The sequence below is a fragment of the Alligator mississippiensis genome, chromosome 1, assembly GCF_030867095.1.
Source record: "Alligator mississippiensis isolate rAllMis1 chromosome 1, rAllMis1, whole genome shotgun sequence".
NCBI classification, from domain to species: domain Eukaryota; kingdom Metazoa; phylum Chordata; order Crocodylia; family Alligatoridae; genus Alligator; species Alligator mississippiensis.
In genome coordinates this window covers 465,732,696-465,740,595 of record NC_081824.1, presented here as the reverse complement: position 1 = coordinate 465,740,595, position 7,900 = coordinate 465,732,696, and the positions used below count along the sequence as shown (strand labels likewise).

Below are 7,900 nucleotides of genomic sequence, written 5' to 3'. Positions count from 1 at the left end.
GAGGCCCTGGAGGGGCAGGAGAGGGGACTCCAGGCAGAGGTGAGCAGGCTGAGGGGGATCAGGGCAATTGAAGAAGGGATTGATGGTTACTTTCATTCTCCTGGATAAGGGAGGAGCACCAGGAGGTATGTGGGGGTGGGAGGGAAAGGGGCTGTGGGTTGGGAGTGAGGGGCACCGGCAGGGCTGGGGGGGCAGGGGGAAGGGTATATACCCCTTCCCCCACCCGGGTGTCTGCTTCTTTGCAATTGCAAAACCCTACCCCCATCCCCGCCTTGAAACAAACCTCCCTCCCATTTTCCCCCTATCCCTCCCACTCCTTGTGCCCAACATCCCTCCTGAACATAGATTATATTTCCTTCTGCTCCCCATTCCCACCTGACCCCCTCCCTCCCATGCCTGCACCCCAACCCCCCACAGGTTCCCAGTGTCCCCCAGCCTGACGGTGTTATTTATGTCAGCTCCCTTTTAAAAAGCTTTCATTCAGGTCTGAGCCTGCTGCCTCTAAAGAGGCGAGGTAGGCGCCTCCTCTTTTTCTTGATTTCGGCAGGCCCTGGCGTGACAACAGAAGCTGGTTTTCTTCTTATACTGAAGTCTGCATTGCCCTGGCTGTTCATTTCAGAGAACACGTTTGCTCCCTGCGGGAAGACTAGCTCTGCAGAAAGAGAAAAGCAAAGAAGCGTCGAGTGATTTACTCTGGATAGTAGCACTGCGAGCAAGCGTAGAAAACTGGGGAGCATTCAGAGGTGCATGCTGGCTGGACACGTGCCATTTGGAAGTCTAAATGAGGTTCTTTAATTTGGTTTTTACTAGTTATAACACCTCCTTTCCCACCAGCAGCAAAACTATGAGAAGATGTTGGACCATCCAAAGTCATGCTTCTGGAAGTCTGAGAACACCAAACTTACCTGTGCACTACATGAAACAGTTTTCTGGCTCAGAGATCATTGACTACAGACAGTAGCATGATGCATACACACAGGGCTGTACATTTAGGTTGAAAGGCAATCATTTGACTTGCTTTCTTAACGCATCATTTCCATGTGTGGTTGTCTACAGCTTGCATGTGTTGGGTTCTTTATTCAACAAAAAGGTCAAGGCAAATTCCTTTCCATTCAGCTGAGACAACCCCTTTACCTCCTCATGCACCAAGAACAGGGGTTGAGCTTTGCCTTTTGGCAGCAGAGGAGATTGCTGCTCCCGGAGCTCACAGGTACCTGTCTGCTAGCAATGGGAGACAGCTGTTTTCCAGAGAGGTGCGTGTGTGGGGAGGGGGACACTGGGGCATTGGGTTGCTGGGTGCCAGAGGTGAGCAGAAAGAAGCCTGCTCAACCTGCCTTTCTCCCCTCCCTTTGCATCCTCCCTCTCTTCACTGGCTCTGAAAGAGGGCTGGTAAATCCAGGGCAGGGCCTGATACTGCTGCTGATTTGATGGTGATGATAGTTTGACCTCGCAATGGTCAGGGATTGATGGTAGACTCTCCTCCTGCCACTCAAGATACCCAGCAGGCTTAGGGCTTGCCAAACACTGCAAGTGCAATGCCTACAATCAGGTAGCCCTCTGTGAAGGTGAAGCTGTTTTGTGGGTAATGCTCGGGATTTATACAGTGCTTTCCCCAGTAGGGTCTTTGACCATAAGTATGGCTTTAGGCATGACAAGAGTACAAATAAATAGTAAAGGTTAGCACGGGCATGCAAAACCTCAAACAACTGGTGGCCAGGATCCCAGGGACAGTACATTTAAAGGAAAAAGGAATCGGGGAATTTGGTTGTACCTTCGAGGGAATATTAAGGGCACGAGGATACATCATCCCTGTGTGAGGAAGGTTAAGAATCACGTCAACCAACTGGCTTGGCTAAACAGCAAATGCTTTTGTGACTTGAAACTTAACAAGGAATCTCTCAATATGTGGAAGCGTAGCTACAATACAACAGATGGCAATAAAGGAAAAACCCGGGCAGACCAAGGCACTGCAATACAGCTACTATGAGACACACAAGCACCCTTTGAAGTTAGATGTCAAGGACCAAAAGAAGTGTAGGTCCATTACTGATTGGGGAAAGGGAATTAAAATTGTTCAATGTGGAAAAGGCAACGTGTTTAATGACTTCTTATCTCAGTCTGCATAAAATGTGTCCTAGAGGTCTCAAGGAACTGAGCATACGCTTAGGAAATCTGCAGATGATGCCAAGCGAGGTAGGACAGCAGAAGATCTGGAAGATAGGTTGAGGATTCTCAATGACCTTGACCAAATGGAAAAAATGGTCTTAAATTAATGAAAGAATAGTATAATAGTTACAGGAGTAGAGCAGAAGCTAAACATGAGTCATCCCTGCAATATTGTTACAAAAACTGAAACAGAATAAGAGCATGTGGGGCTGTGTTAACATGCATGTTGCATGCAAAGTAGGGGAAACCATTTTTCAATGATATTCAGCATTGGGGAGGCCTTAGCTGGAGAACTGTGGTCAGTTCAAGGCATCATGCTTTATAAGAAACAGAGAAACTGGAAAGAATCCAGAGAAGAGCAACAACAACGAGGAAAGGTCTAATATTGTCCTAGACAGGAAAAGTTGGAAGACCTGGATTATGTAATCCTGAGAAAATGGACGGGGTGTTAGAAATCTTCAAAAAGGTTGTTACTTGTAAAGAGGATCTCTAGTTGTCTGTGATTACAGTGGGTATACTAACGGGCTTATATTCCAACGGGGGCATTTAAGTTGGAAATGAGGAAATACTTCCTAACTCTCAGGTGGTGAAGTCATGAAACAGATTGCTGAGAGAGATTGTCAGGAAGGTGGGGCTGGGCACTGGGTCTCCCGCTCCCTCGATGAGTAGCTTTCCCACCTCTCCAATGAGCTTTTGCCCAGCCAAAGTGTCATGAATGATAGTACGGCCTAATGGGCATACCTGACCTGTTCATGGCTTCAAACATGCTGAGCTGGAGCACAACCCCACCCAAAACTGCAGCTCTGTGGCTGTGGCCATGCTGTTTAGGCACACAAGGTGAAGTGGGATATAGCCCTGTGACTCAGTTTACATGCACGGGCAAGAAAGGAGCTGTGCCCATTTCAAACATCTAGTAAACTTCAGTCTTCTCCAGGAAGTTATTGAAGGCAAGGATGTCATCACTCACAAGGGGATTGGACGTATCAGGACAAAAAACGGCTTCAGCCAATACTTAACTAACTGGAGGAGAGGGAGGCTGTACTGTGCTGCACCAGAATTAATACTGTGATGCTGAGTTTACACAAATCATCACAAATTCCTGGTGCAGAGATCATAGATTTTCAAGCAGGATGGATTTCAGGGAGTGGATCTGGACTGTGTCGTCCCTGTGGCTTTCTGGGCACCAGTCAGTGTATGGGTGATGCTCCCAGTTCGTTCTTCTGTTTCATTTGGCCCTGACTTCAGACAACTGGACACGTCAGCACTGGATCTCTAATTGTCAGTCTTTCCCAACTGCACCCATGCCATCCCAAAGGGGAGTAGAGGTGTGCTGACTCCTACCAGGTAACCAAGAGGGAGGTCTACTCCACCTGGCTATGAGATGAAACAAAGCACTATTTCTAAAATGGATTCATAGGCATGTTCTTCTGCAAACATGAGGAGGATATCTGAACCTGCAAAAAGTTTTGCTCTCTTACCTTTGTGCTCTGAAATGACCTGCACAAGCTGGTACTTTTCTGCTTCCTCCACGTCTAGATGGTATTTTGTCATGATTTTTGAAATGACGTCTACAGTCCTGTCTTGGCTGGTTAACTGGAAAAAGCATTTTGCAATGAATGATTTTGCTTCTTTGTTTCTTGACATTTGTTTTCAGTTTATCTATCTGGCATGTTGGTTTGGTGTCTCATGGGTGAGGTACAGACAGTGCACGAATGGAAATTACAGAGATGGAAATAGCCTTGTGCACAGCACATCCTAGCAAAGGGTGACGGTTTCTGTGTGTATTTTACTCTACGAAGCTGCGTCTCTAGATTTGGTTTGTCCCTGGTGTAAAAAAGACCACTATGAATGTCCTTTTATTTTGCCTCTGTCTCGCTGAAATCTTTCATTGCAGCGTGATCACCCACATGTAGCAGAGTCCCAGAAGCCACTAGGCTGGTCCTATGCCATCAAGGCTTTTCTTGCCTAAATCTACCTTGTGCCAGTGAGATGGCACAAGCAGCAGCTGCATCACCATGCATCTGGCCCAGGGTTTCCCTCGAAACCGTTTCCCTTTCACTGCAAAGTGCCAGGGTTTATCTCTTAATGGTTTCCCACACAACCTTCTCACAAACAACTGGGAGAAACATGGGGAAAAGCAAATGACTCCAAAGCAGATAGACAACTGGCTCAACAGCCACAAGCAAAAGTCATTCTGCATGGATCCAGGTGGGAACGGCAGGAGGCTTTGAGTGGACTCCTACAGGGATCTGTCCTGGCTCCGCTGCTGTTCAGAGGATTTGGATGCAGGAATAAAGAGCTTCCTGAGCAAAGCTGCAGACAACACAGGACAGGGAAGGACAGCAAACGCACTGGGAGCACTGTCTGTTGGCTGCAGCTAGGGCTGGGGATTTGGAGTCGGGTGTGCTGATTGCTCTTGTGAGAACTAAAAAAACTGACAAGTTCCTGGATTTTGCTTCTGTGCTCGGGGTCCTACCTAGCACCACATTTGGGATTGGGCCTCCATCTCCTTGCTTTAACTGTCATGGGTTATGGTTATTCTTGGTGTTTTGGGCATTGAGAATAGTAGTTGTGCGGGAGGTTGGTTTCTGCAGTATTAAGAATAGGTCAGACATAAATTGAGTGGAAAGGTTTAGTCAGGAATCATCCTGCCGTCAGCAGGGGGTTAGATTAGATGGCCTCCTGAGGTCTTCCAGCTCTACTTTTCTATAAGAGAAAATGAGGGATAATACACTATGATATTTAGAAGTGTATGCCCTTTGGGCTCCTAATTGTCTATTGCTATACAGCATCTTTCCGTGACTTGTCTCCAGGCTGTTCTTCAGTGTATCTGTCTGCCTACCTGTGCACACATGCCCATTCATACAAGTGGTGTGCATGGTTTCTTGTTACCTTAGTCAATGATTGAGGACAAGTGGTGGATATTATCCAGCTGAAAGCCCAGAGAAAAGTTTGGGAGGTGGAATGTACTTTGACTACTAAAATGCCAATGTCAATTCTCCTAAGAATCAAGGGCATGAGGTGGCCCCTAATATTTCAAAGCTTTGTCTTGGTGTGAAACAGAGCAGCAGAGAATTTACATATAACTTGTCATCCAGAGTGAACACACATCCAGTAATAAATCTACACAGCTCTTCCACATCACTTACCAGAATACCTTTGTATGCAGCACCTTTGCCGCTCTGCAATGTGCAGCGAACGATTCGGGCTTCTCCGTTCTTCTGGGAGTAAGGTGCAGACCGAGCGGATCAGAGGTGGAGGAAGGAGGAGGTAATGAAGGTGTGGCCGTGGAAGGTACGCATGAATGAGATGATGAGCATTCAGAGACGTACATAATGAAAAATAAAAGAAGGGAAAAAGTCACAAACATGGTGGAAGCAGTAGGGATGAAAGAGCAGAACCAGAAGCAGGTATTTTGGGTCTATGCCTGGTTCTTGAATGTTGTTAGTGGTGGTGTCCTACCTACAGGAGTAACTTGGTTTGGTATTTGCAATGAAGTATTCATATTTAGTATTCCATCTACAATTAACACCCCTGAAACACGGAAGACATTGATTTTGGCTGTTTGAAAAGGGTATTTAGTTGGTCTAATAAAAGATAGCACTTTTCCCTAAAGAACCTTGTCTGCTGAAAGAAATGGTGGCATTCCCAACTACACAACGTGCTTTGCTTAGGAAGGAGCTCCTGCAGGGCAGATGCGCCTACTGACCTTTCTCTGCCATTACCTATTGGGCAAGGTTGTGATATGGAAAGTAAACTAATATTCCCAAACCCTGGAAACTTTGCTTCCATCTCCTGCACTCCTTTGTGTTTACAGGCTCCTCTGACTTCTGCCCAGGGGGGCAGGGGGGCCCGGGATGTGGGCACAATAGTGCTGGGAGTGGGGGATATGCCCCGCCGCCTCTTGCCCAGCCAGGACGGGCGGTGGGCAGAGGCACGATGCAAATGCAGCTTGTTCCGGGCAGAAGAGGGCAAGCAGTAGCAGGGCATAGACCCCACTCCCAGCAGTGCCGTGCCCACATCCCGTGCCTCCCTGCCCCGGCTGGGCAAGTGGAAGCAGGGCATCACCCGCCGGTTGCCCAGCCGGGGTGAGGGGGCACAGGATGCAGGTGTGGCAGTGCCGGGAGTGGGAGCTATGCCCTGCTGCTGCTTGCCCCCTTCCACCCAGAGCAAGCTGCGCCACCCCCGTCCCCTCCCCAAGTCCCACATCCCCCTGCCCGGCTGCGCAGCTTGTCCCAGTCCCAGCCCCAGCCCCAATCCCTCCTTCACTGCGGGGCAGTGCAACTCAGCCTCAGCTGCCCGCCACCTGGCACTGCCTCTAGCCCATCGCATGGGCCTGGCCTGGTTTAGTGCGGCACTCTGTGCTTTCGAGTAGCTCTGGGTCACTCATGCTGTCACTCGGGGCCCCATGTCCCTCATGGGGACTGTGTGTTGAGGAGGGTGGGTCCTGCGTGAATGAAACAGGCCCTGCCTGATGGCACGTGGTGCCCATGCACACAGGACCTGGGCCAGCATGACAGGTGGTCTCTGGGAGTGGGCCCAGGTGATGTGGCAGAGGAGCGGCCGGTGCCGAGCCGCACTGCTCCGTGCCGCATGTGGGGATGTGCCAGGAGACCCCAAGTGCCGCAGTGCTCACTGCTGCTCCCAGTGAGCTGTGGGCTGTGCACGGGGGCTGAGGTGTTGTGGGGGGTGGGCCATGTGGGGGAGCTGTGGGCCCTGCAAGGGGCATGTGGGCCTGGCAGGGGGGAATGCTGTGGTCCTGGGGGCGGCAGTCCATGTGCTGTGTGGGGGAGCTATGCCTTGTTGCGGGGCAGAGGACCCACCCTACCTGAGCACCCACCTCCCACAGTCCCCACTCACCCACAGTCCCCCCACAATCCCCCCAAACCTATCTCCACCCCCTGTCCTACCGCCCTCCTGCAAGCAGCTGCTGGCCCCAGGCTCTAGCTCCCCCTGGCTGCAGATTTGAGAGGAGCTGGGCGGGGTTATTTTGCCCCAAGTGGCACAACTTGCCCCACACCATAGGGTGTGGCCAGGCATTTGGCTGAGGCAGAAATCCCCGGGTCAAATACGTGCTGGTCCTAGTTGAACTGGTGCAAGCACACATGCCTGCTTGTGTGGCCGTGCCCTAAGGGTGCAGAGAGAAGTGGAGCTCCCAGCTGTAAGTCAGAATGATTTTTGCAACGCGTTCTGAGTTGCTACATTGCCCGAGACCAAACAGAAGTTAAGTGTTGGTCTGGAGAGGTGGGGATCTAGCTGCCTGCTGGGAGCCTGCAAGCAGGTTCCCACAACAAGGGCCAAGCTCTGTGCAGCGTTGGCTGTTTCAGCATGGCAGGGGGGAAAGGCAGTGGAGGGAGCTCGTTCTTGGGGCTCTGCAGCTGGTGTTGAGGGGTGGAGTGGGGGAGTTGGAGCCACCCCACCTTGGGGGGCCTGTAATACACTGGGACCACCCTGTAGACGGGGGCTGAAAAACCCTAAGACTCAGCTCCTTCTGCTCCCTTGCCCCACTCCCATTCTGAAAACACCGACAGGCTGGGAGCCCCAGCAGACACACGTTACACAAGACACTACGTTTTGAAACATCTTTAGCTGATACTACGTGCAATGAGGAGCCAGATTTTCACCCAGTGGGCCATTTAAGCTGTTTGCAGCCGTGCACTTGTGTTTGGTCACAGCTATGAACAGCTTTCTGGGGGACAGGACTAAACAATGCACGTGGAAATTCAATTTTCAC

General features: G+C 50.3%; 1 long non-coding RNA gene across 1 annotated transcript; it reads right to left on the bottom strand.

Moving 5' to 3' along the window:
* Window positions 1-425: 425 nt before the first annotated feature.
* Window positions 426-5,451, bottom strand: LOC132250296 (uncharacterized). Its single transcript, XR_009461973.1, has 3 exons — window positions 5,316-5,451; window positions 3,645-3,759; window positions 426-652 (listed from the first exon to the last, which is right to left on the bottom strand). It is a non-coding gene; the product is annotated as an uncharacterized LOC132250296 (long non-coding RNA).
* Between the last annotated feature and the right edge of the window lie 2,449 nt (window positions 5,452-7,900).